Here is a 19,615-nt window from a genome sequence, read left to right as displayed (position 1 = left end):
CTTCAGGAACTTGTGTCCCCTTTCTCTCTTTTCAGTAAATAGGGTGGGCGTGGGGGAGAGAAAATAACTAAAATCTTTTGCAACTGCAAAAACTACTCAAAGCAATTTTAATTTATATCCTCATTTGTAAGTGCTCAATTGCAAAGATTTGCCCTTAATGTAGATGATAACATATAGTTCCACCTGAGTCACCAGAAAGCAACTGGAAGGGTGGGAACTGTTAGAGCTGCCTTAGTGGCAGCTCTGATGGCAAGTGGGCTGTCTGCTGCCACCATAGAGAAGGACAGAGGGAATGTGTTTCCTTCCAGAGACTCCAAATTCTGCTTCTCAGAAGGAGGATACCTTATTGTTTCTGGTTTTATCTTAGAAATGCATCTGTCCCAGAGGTCCATACCCTGGGTGGGAATAGTGTCAGGTACACAGCCTTCTGAGTCAAGTAAATATCCTTTTGCCAATTTTGAAATGTAGATGATGCAGTTCAGATTTTTTTCAAGACAGTGGAAAACTGAAGGGGAGTGGTGGAAGGAAATATGGAGGCTCTGTGGGGCATAGCAGGGGTTTGGAAAATCTGTTTTTTAAAGTCACTTTTCACTTGGAATATTGGTATTTAACACTCAAGGAGACAAAAGCTGTGGCATGACTCTTGGCAGTGTGTTGTATGGGAACCGACCGTTTGACCATTCAGATGATTTTAAAGGTTTTACCCAAGTCCTCTGTGATCCTGTGGACTTTGAATTCGCTGAGGTCACCAATGTGCCCTCTCATTTCAGTGTTCCATTTTTTCTATGGTCCAGCCTCATTTTCTGGTCTCTGTGTTTGAATTCTTCTATGGTAGGAATAGGCAGCCTAGTCCCCCACACCGGGGAGACCATGTAGATCCACGCTGTGGAACCCACAACCCACAAGGGGAGATATGGGTTGGTAAATAGCAGTTTCTCAGAGTCCCTTCTGGCAGAGTTGGTCCTCTGAAGGCCAATAAGGTCTCCTGCTGTCAGGCCACTGCCCACTAGCAGCCAAGATCTCGGACCTGGATGACCTCAGGCAGAAAATCTAATGGAAACTGCCGGCCTCAAACAGATGTTTTATTCTCCAATTTAATACTGCTGCAATTCTGTCCGAGGTACTCGAGTCCTTGTGTTGGGGAGCTCGGAGCTGCAGCAATGGATAAACAAGTGCCCATCGGTTGCTTGGCAATTGGCAAACCACCTGTTTATCCAGGGGAGCCCCAGGTGGCTCTGCCATGACACAGCCAGAGACTGAGCATGGGGAGAGGTGGTTCTGCTACGTGCAGACTCCCCTAACCACGTCCCTGGGCCGGGCAGGAACAGACCTGCTGAGCAGCACCAGTAGGACGATGGGGAGAGGAAGAAGGCCCCACCTGGCAACAAGCTCAAAGGCAATGGAGACTTTTGTTCAAACAGTTTCCCATAGTTCAATGATTCTGGGAGACTCTTCGAAAAACTATATTTGAGGTAAACTCACCATCTTCCACCCTCTACCTCCCAAGGCAGATAATTTAAAGGGGATGGCACCCTTAAACATGCAGCCCACTAGACCCATTCCTGAATTTCAGGGACAGTCACTGCTTTTTCTTGTTCATTGTTTGGAGAGGCCTGATGCAGGAAGAAAATATCCCCAGGGAATCTGAGGCATGGAGAAAACCAAGGATGAGGCAATTTCCAAAAATGCCTGGTGAGTGGTAGACTTGGTGAATGTCCTTTGTAGGATGACCCACGACTGCTCAACAGCGTGGCCTCATGGCAAAAGCAGCCATTGGGAGTGGCTTGATCATAGTCCTTGTCACATTGTGGTGCTACACAGCTGTGTGAGTGAATTAAGTGGTTCCTGAGTTGAGGACAGGAGGACTGTGGCTATAGTCACGGCCAGGCCTTGCCAGGCCATCTCTAGCCCTAAGTGCTATTCAGTGATACACTAGCAACCATTGGGAAAGCCTCCTCCTCACATCTTCCTATGACCAGGCAAACAAGTGGAATAAAAAGTTAAGCATGTAGCGCATGCTCATGTACATCGTGCAGGAGGGACTGAATATGAAACACATTTCTTTTTTCTTAAACACATTTGTATGAGTTGCTGTTCTCTTTCATGTTCTAATCATGAGCTCTTGCTTGTCTGAGCATGGGACCTGGACTTTTACCACTCAGCAATCTTTGAAGAATATGGATTTGACCATTAGTTACTTTTATTCCAACTTTCTTTCCCATAATTTTTTTTGTGTGTGTGACAACTAAGAGAAGAGAGATGAGATTTGACAAGGAAAATGTACTAAATTCAAAATAACAGTTTTTTTTAAAGCAAATATAAGAAAACCTTTTCATATTATTTTTCTGCTGAGCTTCTCCATTGTCTAGGTCAGGAAAACAGGAAAGCATTGATTTCTAGCAGCTGCAAATGGTGTAATGTCCTTACATATTTCCATCACCTTAGACAATAGGTTTAGTGTGGGAATCTGAGATACGAGCCCTGAAAGCATCTGTTCCTGTCTGGCTGCAAAACCTACTGCTTAAATCTGTGTGGTTTGTCAACCCAAAAAAGAGGATGATAATCAAAATTCTCCATGTGTCCAATAATCAAATACCTTATTCCATTCCAGATTCCCAAAACTAATACTTACTGAAGTGCTTTAAAAAAAAAAAGAATTATGTTTTGGTCTGTTCTTAGAGATAATGCCCATCTATTTTAGGAAGAAACTCTGGAATTCTTTTCTTACATTGTTCCTTTTATCTACAAGGCGGCAAGTGTTTCCTTTCAGCAGATTTTGTTCCCTGGTCCCCTGGGATAAAGTTCTTTTTGTACATTTGGCTTACGCTTGAATTAGGTCATATGCAAGTCTCATTCTGTGATATTAGGTGCAATTTATAAATGTCAGTAATCACTTCATGAATGCTAAATGAGAATGCAAGGATTTTTAAATATGTACTTGAAACTTGTTCCACTGATTCTGGAATCATGGAATTTCTAGGCAGGGTTTATTTTCATCCTAGGCAAGAGTGCTTTGCACTTTGCAGGGAGGGCACGCTTAAAGATTGCACTGTTCCTCAGAACTCTGAGATACTGAGAGGCATCTTGGGTCAGCCTCAAGAAGTGGCAGGTTTGTTGATCTTTGCACTCTTTGTTATGCACCTATTCTAATAAACTCTGAAATACATGTATTGTCAACTTGCTTTAATGTATTTCATAACAACTCAAAATATGTGGCAGGCTGGTATTCTCAATCATTAAATGTATCCTTTGTCCTTTTCAAAGAGTTGCTAAAGGAAGGTGCTTTGACTGCCCAGTTTGCATGTCTTCACCTAGTAGAGGCAGCACAAACCCCAGAGCCCTGACTGGGTGGATACTAGGCACTGCTCTCCTGCCTGCACCATCGCTACAACTCTGCCCCTGGGAACATGGTGATACAGAGAGACTGAGCTGCAATGTGACCAGTGTCCCAGCTGAAACCCAGACCCAATTGAATGCTTCCAGATTTTGCCTCAGATCCTGTGTCCACTCCTCTGTGCCTCTATCTTCACGATTTAATTCCTTACATCATTTTAATTGCATGGATGACACCTGGTGTAAGATTAAACATGTCCCATTGGAGTGATGCAAAAACACAATTGTCTAGTATCATATGAGCATTATTACCACTTTAGCAGCAAAGCATCTTCAGTTAATTTAACTGATTGGACAGGCAGACCAGATCTTTCTTGTTTGGCTGCATAAATCTCACTGTGACTGAACAGTGAGATTGGGGCCTCAGATGGTGGTCGGTTCTAAGTCCATCTTCCTTTCAGATTATGTACTTGCAAGAACAGGGTTTAGGTAGGTTAAGTGCTCTGCTGATATGCTAATGGACATGATGCAGAATAAACACTCATTACTCAGGGTTAAATAAAGCTGATCCTTTTAGCAGTCTCGTCATTAACAAAATACATTTGGAAATTATATCTTAATATGAACAACTATGGCTGGTCCCCAACATACTCACACACAAACAAACATTCACCAGAAACATACAACACAAACACGCAGAAAAGCAACTACAAATATACAAACATACACACAAACACATACATACAGACACACAAACATAAATATACACATATACAATCACACAATTTTAACATCCTTCTGTTTCATACTGAAAAACCTGAAGCAAGAGTTTCCTGTCTGAGGAAAGGCCCGTGAACAAAAATGTCAAATTTTAAGAGTGACTCTTCTTGGTGACGTTTGCTATCCACTAACTAAAATGACTTAAATGCTAGCAGATTTAATGACTTAAATCTGTCAAATGATTTATTTACCCCAAAAGAATTTAATTTATACAGACTTATACCTGTTCCACAATACAAAGTACATTTGTTTCAGATAACACATAGATTAAAATGCAAAACTAACATATATATATATAGCCATGTATACACATTTTAAGAAAGGAAGAAAACTATTAAAATTCTAATACTCAATAATACTCAATATATACTGATAACAAAAGATGAGTACAAGTCATGTGTATACATATGTTTGGCGCTATATATATGTGTGTATATATATATATATATATATATAGCCATGTATACACATTTTAAGAAAGGAAGAAAACTATTAAAATTCTAATACTCAATAATACTCAATATATACTGATAACAAAAGATGAGTACAAGTCATGTGTATACATATGTTTGGCGCTATATATATATATATAGCCATGTATACACATTTTAAGAAAGGAAGAAAACTATTAAAATTCTAATACTCAATAATACTCAATATATACTGATAACAAAAGATGAGTACAAGTCATGTGTATACATATGTTTGGCGCTATATATATATATATATAGCCATGTATACACATTTTAAGAAAGGAAGAAAACTATTAAAATTCTAATACTCAATAATACTCAATATATACTGATAACAAAAGATGAGTACAAGTCATGTGTATACATATGTTTGGCGCTATATATATATATATAGCCATGTATACACATTTTAAGAAAGGAAGAAAACTATTAAAATTCTAATACTCAATAATACTCAATATATACTGATAACAAAAGATGAGTACAAGTCATGTGTATACATATGTTTGGCGCTATATATATATATATAGCCATGTATACACATTTTAAGAAAGGAAGAAAACTATTAAAATTCTAATACTCAATAATACTCAATATATACTGATAACAAAAGATGAGTACAAGTCATGTGTATACATATGTTTGGCGCTATATATATATATATATACATATATATATATATATACATATATATATATATATATATATATAGCCATGTATACACATTTTAAGAAAGGAAGAAAACTATTAAAATTCTAATACTCAATAATACTCAATATATACTGATAACAAAAGATGAGTACAAGTCATGTGTATACATATGTTTGGCGCTATATATATATATATACATATATATATATAGCCATGTATACACATTTTAAGAAAGGAAGAAAACTATTAAAATTCTAATACTCAATAATACTCAATATATACTGATAACAAAAGATGAGTACAAGTCATGTGTATACATATGTTTGGCGCTATATATATGTGTGTGTGTGTGTGCATGTGTGTGTATGTAATATGATAATGGCTGCAAAGCCAGTCTCATAGATTGAAAGATACCAATCAATGGAGTTTTAAATTTATGAAAGCTGCTAAATGGAATGGAATCTTATATCCAGGCAGCTGATGAGAGCTCAGTAAGCTAACTGGTCCACCTCTGCCAGCATGGCTATCTGTCTCTGGTTGAATAGGACTTTCCATGATGCCCTACTCTTCCTTGCACCCCACATTCCTCAGTTTTGGCATTGCCAGCACTGTCTTCCCACCAGTACTGGGCCCTGTGAGACTCTCTCAGTGTCCGTTAGTATCCAAGGCCTCATACCCCTTCTCATTGCTGGGAGGGTCCTAGGACTTGGAAGATTCGTTCTTGGGCACCAAAGGATGGAAAGGTAAGCAGTGGCTAGACACTTCAGACAATGTAGCTGAAAAACTATTAAGAATCTTCTCCTAGACAGAAATTAATCACTTAATAGATGTCTAAGATTTTCTACTAAAAATGAAATATTGTAATAGGAATATAAGACCTGATTGTAGCCTTCAGAGAGTTTACAAATCAGTTGAGAAGATAAAGCAGATATACCAATAATAAATAAAATAAAAATAATAGAATTAATTTTTTCAATGCTGGAGTTCAAGCTAGGCTTTTTTGTAAGTATTTGAATACGTAACGGCCAAGACAGTCTGATGTGAACAGAAGCAATTATTTGTTCAGTCAGGCAGTGATATTTATTGAAAGCCCAAAATGTGCTGATCAGTTTGCTATAAGTCTAAGCATAAGTAACTAAAATACACATGATGTCCACCCTCTGGGGTAAAGAGAGGGGAGATAAATTCATAAAACGTATGGTTACTACATGTAAGTGTGTGTTTGCTCACAATTTGTGCATACATTTATGGTTCCAAGCAATAAATAAGTAATACAATAAATGCATGGGATGTGTGCAATGAAGGAAAGGGACTGGTGTGGTGGAAATGAAGAGGGTGAAGGGAGTGAGTAGTTAGGGCATGGTGCTGAGAGGGGTAAGAAGGAGACAGACACACAAAGTGTGAGATGGAAGAGTGTTCCAATGAGAAGGAACAGTGGGTGCAGCAGCCCACGGTGGGATAGAGGTTGACTTGGAGATAGACCAGCTGAATTGGGGGGAGTGGCTGGATTGGGGAGGGCCTGAGGGCAACTCAGTAATGCTCAGGAAAGAGTGAATATGTACTTGAGCTGAGAGGAAGGCTCATGAAGAAGAGTTAAATAGCCTTTGAAGAGTACACTGGAGCTAATTAAAAAGAACAACAGTGCTAGTGTAACTCCTTACATGTACACAGAGGGGTAATAGGACAGGGCAACAACCTTCTAGACAGCTAGGCAGTGATCCCTCACGTGGCTCTTCCTGTATCTGTCCTTTCACTATCCCCTACCTTTGACAAGGATTAAGTCACTGGTTGGTACAGAAACATGCTCTGTGCTGTGTTTGCCATTGCAGCTGTCATGTGGATGCCATAGAATGCCTAAAGCCAGTGCTGGTATGGATCAAGATCACCATTCGTCTTTAATAGAACAAGATGAGTGTCCCCAGATTAGGGGAAAATGCATGATGGAAAGAGCATACACACCTCTAGCAATATCTTTTTTCTCTAACATTTTATATTGTCATTAATATTTTCAAACGTGCAGTGAGCACCTCTATACCACTACCTGGATCCCTCCACTGATATTTCACTGTAATTGCTTCATCTCATGTCTGCCCATCTATCCATCCATCAGCACATCTTGGTTTTGGATGCATTTCAAAGTAAGTTGCAGACATCAGCACACTTCCTTAAATTCTTCAGCCCATGCCATTAACGAGAGTCCAATAGTTGTTTATGGTCATGTTTTTCTTTTGAAAAACAAATTTACATCCACTTAAATGTACAAATTTTCTCATTCTGTGAGTTTTGACAAATGCAGTCAGTCACCTGTGTAATTCAAACTCTGATTAAGATAAGGAACATGACCAACACCCTAGAAAGTTCTCACATCCTCATTTTCAGTCAATTTTGACCCCTCCGCATCCCAGGCCCTCACCAGAGTTAATGGCTGTTCTGATTTTTTCCCCCTACCATGGATTAATTTAACCTGTTTTAAAGCTTCACATAAATGGAATCACACAGAATGTACTCTTGTGTTAAGCTGCTTTCCCTCAGTGCAATATTTCTGAGATTCTTCCTCTTTATTGGTGAGTAGAATTCCATTGTATGGGTATACCACAATGTGTGGTGTGTATTCATTTAACAGCTGGGGAACACTTGACTGTTTCTGGTTTGCAACTATTATGAATAAAGTAGCTGTGTCTCCATGTCTACCTAAAGCCACATTTTACAAGACTGTCTTAAGGGAGCCTTGACTTCTCAGAGGCTAACAGCCTGCACATAAAGCTGCAAAGCCTGTAAATCACATTTCTTCTGTTTGATTTTCTATTGCTTAATTTGTTTCAGGGATAGATGTGCAATTATGTGCCGGATGTCAGAGTTACACAGACTTGTCATTGAATCACTGCTCCAAGATATTGGCCAGTCTATTTAACTTTCCCAAAAGTTTGTTTCATCAACTGTAAAATGAGGATAATAAAGGTAATTTCAATACTTGTTTATTATGAGGCTTCAATGAGATGATCTATGTAACATACTTAACGTGGCACCTGGTACAGAACAAGTGGCAATAAATGGAGTAAATGAATATAAAGGGCTATATGGAAAAAACAATGTTTAAGTGCTGGCACCAGGAAACGTGGTGGAGATTCTAGGACATTCCAGCAGAGACATCTATACGACATTCTTTACAACTCATTCCCCTAAAAGAGCATGTTTTCACCTTGCTGCAAATAAAGAGAACTTTCCAGAACACATCTAGTTATCCAGCACACAGACTGTTTTATTGTCTTCACAGAGAGCTTTGCTCTTTGCTTTGAGGTGAAATGGCATGGTAACAGGATTCAGCACTCCTGGAGAAAGAACTGCCATTGTAGATTTAGCCAAATAAGAGGAATTTGAAGAAAAAATGAGTCACAAGGCCACTGCTAACAATGAGCTCTATGTTCACTTTCCACTTTATCAGACAATTAAAACCTTAGGTGCCCATACTATTGATAGGAGACTTTGAGGCAAACAAAAACCCCACACCCTCAGGCATTGTACCCTATGTTGCACTTTCTTTTAAAGCGTGCAAACTGTGGGTGGCAAAGTCTAGAAAACATGTTTTCTTTTAATAACTTTGTTGATGCTGACATTTTTATTACCAGGTACCCTGCTGGGTGACATTCCTGATAACAGAAATTTTCTTTTCCTTCCATTAGATTGTTGAGCCCAGGAGACTGATTCACTGAATGAAAAAAAAAAATCTTTCCATAAATAAATAAGTGTTATTCTTTGTGGTGCTTTCCTGCCTTTGATCATTTCTTTCTTTTCACCATAAATATTGTTTAGGTTGACAACATTGTTCTGCACCCACTCTGAAGGAGAAACTGACAGCAGCATTTCGTTTTCTGTTTCAGGTTTTTATAAGGTCTAATATGTGTGCTTTTGTGGATGATGATGCTTCCATCTTTTCAAGGGTTGTTTGGGTAGAAGAGGTGGGTCTCTTATAAGTAAAATTAATTCCTAGGGCAGGAATTGAAAGTGACCAGTAGGGAATGCACTGGTCACTATGGGGGCCATAAAGAGCTGGGATCAGGCTACACATGCTGATGTGTTTGAGGTATTAGGCCTCCAAAGTTTAGATGTTGACTCTATCTCTGGCTTCTGGAGGAGGCACAGGACAAACCAAGTCTGTGAAGGGAATAGTGCATGCAAGATTTTTATTTCCATTTCCCCATTCTCCTATCTCAAAATCTATTATAAGTTAACTGGTCCCTTCATCCTCAAGTTTGGCAGCCCTGACCATCAACTCAAAAGACTCCAAGTTCTTACAGTTTTTCCTGCCAGATCCAAGTAAGTTTTATTTAGATGACAAAGAACAGATGAGTAGATGTGGACTTCAGATGCTCTGCTGCAGTGAGGAGGTACTAGAATTACAAGAAATCCTCTTTGATGAAGAGAGTTTATTTCATCATCCATTTTATCTGCCCCAGGAATCAGCAGATAGTCCTGTAGTTTTAAGTCAAGATTCAAGAAATTAATGAAAATTCAGAAAAGAAATTTTTAAGTGAAAACAAAAAGTTCAGTTCAGAAAGAGATGGACACTTTAAACTCATGTCATTTGCAAGTCATTTAAGATTTCATAAAATGCAATCCAAATACTATATTTGCCCATGTCCTATACCAGAAATGTTAGGGCAATTACTTTATTTGGGTAAAAGGACTGTTTGCCTTGGTTTTATTATTAATCCTTCATTGACTCTGGCTCTGGGGCCTTAGTCTGGTGAGCCCAATGTAGTCTCAGGGTCCTTAAAAGATGTAAGAGAGAGACAGAAGAGTCAGAGAAAGAGATGTTGCAACTGAAGCAGAGGTCAGAGAATGAGACAGATTATTAGATGCTGTGCTGTTGGCTTTGAAGATGGAAGAAGGGGCAACATCCAAGAAATTCAAACCTCTAGAAGCTGGAAAAGGTAAGGAAAATTATCCTCCCCTAGATTCCCCAGAAGGAACACAGCCCCGCTGACACCTCAATTTTGGATTTCTTACCTCCAGGACTATAAGATAATGATGTGTCTTGTTTTAAACCACTAACCTGGTAATTGGATACAGCAGCAATAGGAACTAATATGCTCCAGCACAGAAAATACTAAGCTACTTACTACTAAAAACATTTATTTTAAAGTTTGTTAAAATATATAACTTAGCTCTGTAATATCCAAGTAATTGAGTGTTCACTGAAGAGTGATTAGAGAAAGTATGAAAAGTGGTGTCTGAATTAGTGCAACATCTGCAGGAGAGTGACCTTGGCTGCCATTTGCCAACCTTGTGTGAGTTGATTCACAGCATGGAAACATCTTCTGCAGTACAACAGACTGATCTGGTTAAGTAACCAAAGATGAAGTGGGGTTGTTCCTACTTTGAGAGGTGGTGAGTTCAGGGTGTGGAAAAATGTCAAGCACAGGCTCACAATCTACTGGAAGCCACATGATGGAGGATTCCAAATATTCCAGAGATGGGTCTCAGCCACAACAGTTCTGAGATCTGTGGTTCTGTTTGGGAGCCAGGTGGAAGTTGTATGGCCTTGAACTGAAAGAATAAAATAGTATTTCTCTCTCCCTTTGCAGTTCAAAGCCTATTGTCATTTTAATTCCTCCTATCCCTCCACAACTTTCTAAAAACTCACTGTATTTTGCTTCTCCTTTTTTCTTTCTTTCTTCTTATTCTACAACCACTCTTCCACCCACCAGAATTGCACAACAGTGATAAATACATCAAAAATTAAAGATGGAGGACCTCTTCCCTATAATTGTCCTTTACATTCGAATTAAATGCTTTTTAATTATTAGATTTTTTTGAGAACTTTTAATTTTAGAGAAGAATTGAACAGAAAGTACAGAGTGCCCATATGTCTGCTTTCCTCCCCACCTCACAATTTCCCCTGTTATTAACATCTGGCATTGGTGTGGTATATTTGTTACAATTGATGGACCAATATCAATACATTGTTATTATTAACTAAAGTCCATAGCTTACATTAGGATTCACTCTTTTTGTTGTACATGCTAAGATTTTAACAAATGTATAATGATATGTATCCACCTTTACCTTATCACTCAGAATAGTTTCACTGCCCTAAAAATCCTGTGCTCCACCTAGTCACTTTCCTTACCACCCTCCCTCCTGAACCCCTGGCAATCCTGATCTTTCTAATGTTTCCATAGTTTTACCTGTTCTAGAATGTCTTTTGGATTCATACAGTGTGCTGCCTTTTTAGACTGACTTCTTTCACTTAGCAACATGCATTTAAGTTTCCTTCATGTCTTTCCATGGCTTGAGATATATGTATGTGTGTGTGTATATATATATATACACATATATAATTCATTGTTTACTCATTATGACTATATTTTCCTTTGAATATCTTGAATATCTTTATACTACTTTATACTACTTTATAGACTTTATACTACTTTATAGACTTTATACTACTTTATACTACTTCATGTGTATACATTTGTTTGGCGCTATATATATGTGTGTGTATATATACATATATATATATATAGCCATGTATACACATTTTAAGAAAGGAAGAAAACTATTAAAATTCTAATACTCAATAATACTCAATATATACTGATAACAAAAGATGAGTACAAGTCATGTGTATACATATGTTTGGCGCTATATATATATATATAGCCATGTATACACATTTTAAGAAAGGAAGAAAACTATTAAAATTCTAATACTCAATAATACTCAATATATACTGATAACAAAAGATGAGTACAAGTCATGTGTATACATATGTTTGGCGCTATATATATGTGTGTGTATATATATATATATAGCCATGTATACACATTTTAAGAAAGGAAGAAAACTATTAAAATTCTAATACTCAATAATACTCAATATATACTGATAACAAAAGATGAGTACAAGTCATGTGTATACATATGTTTGGCGCTATATATATATATATACACATATATAATTCATTGTTTACTCATTATGACTATATTTTCCTTTGAATATCTTGAATATCTTTATACTACTTTATAGACTTTATACTACTTTATACTACTTCATGTGTATACATTTGTTTACGCTATATATATATATATGTATATTTGTGTGTGTATATATATATATACACATATATAATTCATTGTTTACTCATTATGACTATATTTTCCTTTGAATATCTTGAATATCTTTATACTACTTTCTTTGAATTACTTATCAGTTATACCACTTGGATCATGTCAACACCTATTTCTATTGACTTTATTTAAATTATGGGTCAGTTTTTTCTATTTCTTTCTATGTCTAGTATTTTTAATTGTATGATTGACTTTGATACAATATGAAGGCTTTAGTTCATATTATCTTCCTCTGCTCTTCTGTGAGTATTAATTTTTGTTCTATCTGCTGTTAAATTACTGTTGATTACATAGAACTTGTGAAGACTTGGTTTTATGCTTTATTAGGGAGGGCATGCATCTTTTGGTTTTCCTTAATCTTAGAGTGAATTCCTTAGTTCTGGGACATAATCTTTACTTCTGAGGTATGATGTTTCGGGGGATTTCAATGAAAAGTCCAAAGTGTTTACCAAGCATTTCCAACTTGGTGGGACTTGAACTTAAACTCTAAACTCCGTTATGGTGGTCAGTGACTGACATATCTGCTCAGCTCTTTTCATTAATCTGTGCGATGCTTTCTACTGGACTTCTTAGAGTCTTTCTCATGCATGTATGGTTCAGGAATCAGTCAAAGATTTAAGTGGAGCTCATATTTAGAGGATTTGTGGACTCCTATTTTCCAAATTTTTCACTTTAATTTCTGGCTATGCAAACCCTGAACTCCATCCTTTGACACCTCTAGTCAGTAATACTGGGGCTGTCTGCGAGAGTTTTACTCACCCCACACCCTGTGAATTGGGAGTGTGCTCATGGAAAATATGAATAAACGTGGATCTCATCCAAAGTGGTTTTCTCTTTGAAGGGTTAAAACCAGTTTCTATCTGATTCTGGTCACTCCGTAATTTCTTCAAATAGTTATTTTTTTATACTTTGTCCAGAATTATTATTATTATTACCAGAACTAGATCTTAAGTTGTCCTTTTTAAAGGACTTTCCAGGTATCCCCCTAAGCAGTGTGTTTATATGCATTTGGCTAGAAATGGACAAAATGACCATCTCTAGACAAAACACTGAAAGGGTTTTAGATAACATGGGTTGTGGATGGGAAGGGGATTCAGCCAACAAAGAGTGTCTGTCACACTGCCATTTAAAACATTCTCTAATTCAGACATTTTACATTTTAAGACCCACCTCTCTTCCTCTCCCAACAAGACAAACACATGCTCCTATATCTCATATAAATAAATGAGGTTTAACCCAGTTTTGTATGACCCATTAGTTTTGTATGACCTTGGTATACAGATTCTTGAATATGGTCGGGCAATTAAATTCACAAACTTGTTCCAACAATGTTGCTAACCTTTTTTGTTATCAAAGGGATTGTTCATTATGAATTTGTACCAACTGGACAAACCGTTAACCAAGTTTAATATTTGGAAGTGCTGAAAAGGCTGCGTGAGAAAGTTAGATGACTTGAACTTTTCGCCAACAATTCGTGGCTCTTGCATCAGGACAATGCACCAGCTCACACAGCACTGTCTGGGAGGGAGTTTTTAGCCAGTAAACAAATAACTGTATTAGAACACCCTCCCTACTCACTTGATCTGGCTCCCAAGGACATCTTTGTTTACTCAAAGATAAAGGAAATATTGAAAGGAAGACCCTTTGATGCTATTCAGGACATTAAGGGTAATACGATGACAGCTGTGATGGCCATTCCAGAGAGTTCCAAAATTGTTTTGAAGGGTGGACTAGGTACTGGCATTGGTGCATAGCTTCCCAAAGGGAGTACTTCAAAGGTGACCATAGTGATATTCAACAATAAGGTATGTAGCACTTTTTCTAAGATGAATTTGTTAACGTAATTGTCACACCTTGTATAGATGATGTGTTATAGAATTGTATACTTGAAACCTATGTAATTTTACTAACAATTGTCACCCCAATAAATTTAATAAAAAAAAATAATAATAAATAAAGACCAATAGCTGTAAAAAAAAAAAAAAAAAAAAAACTAAAAGCAACAAAGGAACAAGACAAACAAATGAAAAAACAAAAATCTTGAGACAGGCAACAGTTTTGGGGTTACCAGAGGGTAAAGGAGGAGGGCATGATAGAAGAGGGAAAAGGGGATAAAATATATGGTGATCAAAGGAAAACTGACTCTGGGTGGCAAGTACACAATGTGCTTTACAAGGTTTGACAATTAAGTCCGTGAACTTGCCACCATGCGCTTAAATTGGCAGCACTGCACAAAAAACTCGGTGAGGTTTCATAACCTTGGTGTATCAGTGTCTCACAGCTGTGTTCGTGTAGACATGTGGCTGTGTCTTGCCTGAGTGGTGTTCATTATTGTTGTTTTGTGTTTTTGTATGTCATCACAAGAATGTCTGAGCTTGAATTAGAGCAACAAACATTAAATTTCCTGTTAAACTTGGTAAGAGTGGAAGTGAAATCAGAGACATGTTAGTCCAAGTTTATGGGGACAATACCATGAAGAAAACGGCAGTGTACAAATGTACTAAATGTTTTTTCTGAGGGGAGAGAATGCGTCACTGATGAAGAGAGGTCTCGGTGGACAGTAATGAGCAGAACTGATGAAAACAATGCAAAAATTTGTTGAATTGTGCGTCAAAACCTTTGGCTGACTGTGAGAAGCATAACAGATCAAGCAAACATCAATAGAGAAACAATTAGGAAAATCTTAACTGTAAATCTTGGCATGAGAAAAGCGTGTGCAAAAGTGATCCTGAAGGAACTCTTGCATCAAGACAATACAGCAGCTCACACGGCACTATCTGAGATGCAGTTTGTAGCCAGTAAACAAATAAATGTATTGCAGTACCCTCACTACTCACCTGATCTAGCCCCCAATGACTTCTTTCTTTACCCAAAGATAAAGAACTATTGAAAGGAAGACATTTTCATGACATTCAGGACATCAAGAGTAATATGACAACAGCTCTGAAGGGCATTCCAGAAAAAGAGTTCCAAAATTGCTTTGAAAGGTGGGCGAGGCACTGGCGTCAGTGAGTAGCTTCCCAAGGGGAGTACTTCAAAGGTGACCATAGTGATATTCAACAATAAGGTATGTAGCACTTTTTCTAAGATGAATTTGTTAACGTAATTGTCACACCTTGTATAGATGATGTGTTATAGAATTGTATACTTGAAACCTATGTAATTTTACTAAACATGGTCACCCCAATAAATTTAATTTAGAAAAAGAAAGCAGAGGTTTTGATAAAGATTGCGTTGAATCTGTAGATCAAATATGGGAGTATTGCCAATTTAACCACATGAAGTCTTCCAATGGTTAACATAGAATGTCTTTTCATTTATTTATGTCTTTTTAAATTTCTTTCAACATTGTTTTTATAGATTTGAGAGTTTATATTTTGTATTCCTTTTATTAAATTTATTTTAAGTATTTTATTCTTTTTGATGCTCTTGTAAGTGGAATTTTTTTACTCAATTTCATTTTCAGTTTGTGCATTGTTACTATAAAAATACAATGGATTTTTGTATATTGATTTTGTATCCTGCAACTGCTGAACTTGTTTATTAGTTCTTACGATTTGTAATAGTTTCCTTAGGATCTGTATACAAATAAGATAATGTTGTCAATGAATAGAAATCATTTTATTTCTTCCTTTCCAATCTGGATGCCTTTTATGTGATTTCCATAAAAACTCAAAGGTGGACATCTTTGTTTGGTTTCTGATCTCTTAAGTATGATATCAGCTGTGGGATTTTAGCAAATACAACATATTTGATAAAGAATGGGTCAATAAAGGATTGTCAGTTTTTACCTTGTTTCTTGAAGAAAGCCTGGGTGAGATCCAAAATTTAGGAAAATATTTGCTCTGCTCTACTAACGTGTTGTTGTTTATTGACTAACATTTGCTTACCAGGCATTTCATTTTCCATCCTTGGATTTATAAATTGCTGCATAGCTGCAGAGATTAAATTTTTATGCCTGAATTTTAGTACTGTTATGTCTGGTACTATTATTCTTTTAAAAATATTTCCTCTTACTGGCTAAACTATTATAATTAACATCAAGGTTAAACATAATACTTGGTATATTTATTAGTCAAGTACTAATAATGATTATATAATTTTAACACTCCTCTTAATGTTTCCTTTATAGACTATCATTGCAGTTTTGACAACTGTTACCTTGAAAACAACAATTGTTGTAAAACAGTATTCTTTGAATCCAGGAAGGGGTCACTCATGTGCGCCCACCAATGGCTTCCTTGAGGTGACATTATCTGGCTCTATGTGTACAGCAGCACCACTGAATAGAAATTTCTGTCATGATCAATTGTTCTCTCTCTGTACTATCCAATTTAGTAGTCATTAGCCTACTGGGCACTTGACATGTGACTCTAAGACAGAGGAACTGATTCTTAACTTTAATTTTAATAAGTCTAAGTTGAAATAACCACAGGTTATTAATGGACAGTGTTTTCCAGTTTTCACCCTTCTCATCCACAAGTGTTAGTAAGAGCAAATTCCATCCGGGGGTCTGGAACTTTTATCACTGGCAACAATTGGTAGTCAGTCATATATCTCAACAGGCCCAAATGCACCAAGAATTGTGCATTTGACAGGTTGGTTTTCTCTTCCTCCATGGGAGAGGCTTGTGTTCTGAGCCAGCATTTGTTTTAGTGCAGGGTACAGCGGCCCACATGCCTGGGAGAGAAACAGAGTGTGAAGTGGTGGTCTGCATCAGGGGACCTAGGAGTTAAAAGTCTAAGAGCAGTTGTTTATGTTGAAACTGAAAGTTATTTTTATGTCTCTTAAGAGAAAAGCTGCCTCACACACTTGAGAAAGCTTTTTGGCTAAGGTATGTCTGGGGCCAGCACAATGTCCTCGAGTCCCCTTTAGAATCTGGACTCCTCTTCCTCTGTGTTTTAACAACATTCACACGTTTGCCTTCAGTACAACTGGCCAGGTAGTTAGTCAAGCCTCCTCCACAGATATGAATCAGAAACTCGCACCTGAAAACCAGACTTCCAGCCAGATCCGAATGACTCCAGGAGCCTTTCATAAAGCTTTTCACCAATCATAACAACTGTTTGTTGAACATCTGCTGGGTTCCAAGAAAGGTAATAGTCACTATGTGTATATTTTCTAATTTCTACAGCAACCCTGTAAATTAGATAATACATCTCCAGTTTTGGAAGGAAAAAACAAAAGTAATTTAATCAAGTGTTAACAACGGTAAATGGCAAAATCAGGACTCAGATATACTCCATGTTCTGGTTCTTTCATCCTGAAGTGAGATGGAGAATCTTAGTTTCACCACTCACTTATGAGTTGTGTGGCATTGGGATGTCATTCATTCTCTCTGATATTCCGTTTCCACGTATGGAAAATGAGGTATTAACAATGGATGCCTCCAGGGCAGATGGGGAGGGAGCCTCCTGGGGTCCAGGGCCTAGAGCTACTTCCCAGTTGTGGTAAATTCCTTCCCTTTTCCTCCTGGGTCTTTCAACCTCTTTTCATCCTTGATTTTTTTCATGGTTCCTTATTGTTGTTGTTGATAAAAATGCTCAGCTGACTTACATTTCATCCAACCGACATTTAGTGAATCTTCACTAAGGACAGGAACTGTGCTGGGTATTCAACACAATCAGTGGCTGAGTTCAATTTCTAGGAATCCGGGTGTATCCATTTTTAGCTAAAATTTATTGTGAGTTTGCTATGGCTCAACTGTTCTAAATGTTTTACATATATAACTCATTTAATCCTTATAATAATACTTTGAAGGGGTAACTATTATGGCCCCCATCATATAATTGAGGAAACAGAGGCACAGAGAGGCCAAGTTACTTGCCAAATATGACACAACTTAAAAATAACAGAGCTGGGACTCAAATCCAGCCAAGTTGGCTCCAAAGCCCATACTCCTAACTCTGAGGCTCTGAGGTCTGCCATCTTGTGTTTACAAGTTGACATGAGAAAGTCACACTGGAGGGGGGCACAAAGAAACACCCGCAGCAGTCACTGACATAACACTTGAACACCATCTATGCACACAACATGCTGTTGCCTGTATGGGGACACAAAGATGCATAAGAACAATGATCTACCCTAGGAAAACTAGAGTGTGAGTCTAGCAAAGAGCATAAGTATATGATGACTTATATAGCAGGGAAGGTGTGATAAATGCTAAAGTGCTGAAAGAAAGTCCTCTGAACTTCACAGAGATATCAGTTCTGGTTTGGTTACTGAGAAACACTTGTTGATGGGGCAGTGTGCCATCTGTGCCTTGAAAGAAAGGTCAAATTTCAATAGAGAGAAGGTAAAGGCAGAGGAAAAGACAGGAGCTCTGGGATGAACGTAAGATGGGATGAGGCATTTCTTCCACAGTCAGCAGGAGTCCCTTTTGCTGGGACTTTCAGCACCCATGGGGGCCAATGGGACACCAGCCTTTAAAACTGTGAATGGGGCAGGACACTAGGTCCAAACCCCATCGCTAGCTTGTCTCTGGTGGTGGCGCTTTTGGCACTCCTCTGCCACCTGAGCAAGAAGCAAGGGGCCATAAGGGCGGAGCTGGAGTACAAGTGCGCAGCCTCAGCCAAAGAGGTTGTGCTGCAGCACGAACAGACGGAGCGAATACCTCAGAAACTCTGAGGGGCCTCCCTCCCTGACCCCAGGTGTGGACTTGGTCTTTCCTTCCCTCCTGTGCCTTATTCCCCTGTTCTCTCCCCCAGCCTTACTCCCTGGCCACCCTTAGCGGGCATCAGAACTGGAAAAGACCCCTCACCCCTTTTTTCACTGATTCCATGAATGGCTGGGGAGAGGGAATTAGGAGGACGCACCCCAGTTGCTCCCATGAGATCAAGGGACAACTGGGCAGAGATGGCAATTGTACAATGAAGACAGAGACTGCAGAGTGTCCCATGCCCTCCCCATGGGGTACAAGAGGGGATAGTGGTCCACAGCCTTTTGTGCAGACTATGATCTGATGAACTAGTGAGTGTAATCCTGTCATCGATGATGACCAAGATATTTATTTTGTAAGTATTTGGGACACTTTTTCTTTTTCTTTTTTCCCTGTCTGTGTGTCTTCAGACCCACTTTTGAGTCCCTCCTGCCATTCCTCTCTCTCTCCTTCCCTATCTATATATTTATGTACTCTCATTTATCATGTAGCAGTTAACGTATCTTGGTGAATTTTTTCAGCCTCCCACATTTACAAAACCAAGCCTCATTTTCCCCTCATTCCTCCCAATTTTCCCCTTGCCACCCACC

The 19,615-nt window shown here is 38.1% G+C and overlaps 1 long non-coding RNA gene across 1 annotated transcript; it reads right to left on the bottom strand.

Annotated features, from left to right (window-relative positions):
* Window positions 1-16,755: 16,755 nt before the first annotated feature.
* On the bottom strand, window positions 16,756-18,828 carry LOC109438473 (uncharacterized). Its single transcript, XR_012491293.1, has 2 exons — window positions 17,356-18,828; window positions 16,756-17,047 (listed from the first exon to the last, which is right to left on the bottom strand). It is a non-coding gene; the product is annotated as an uncharacterized LOC109438473 (long non-coding RNA).
* Window positions 18,829-19,615: the final 787 nt, after the last annotated feature.

Source organism: Rhinolophus sinicus, linkage group LG13 (genome assembly GCF_036562045.2).
Source record: "Rhinolophus sinicus isolate RSC01 linkage group LG13, ASM3656204v1, whole genome shotgun sequence".
Lineage (NCBI taxonomy): Eukaryota > Metazoa > Chordata > Mammalia > Chiroptera > Rhinolophidae > Rhinolophus > Rhinolophus sinicus.
This window is presented reverse-complemented; position numbering and strand designations above follow the sequence as displayed.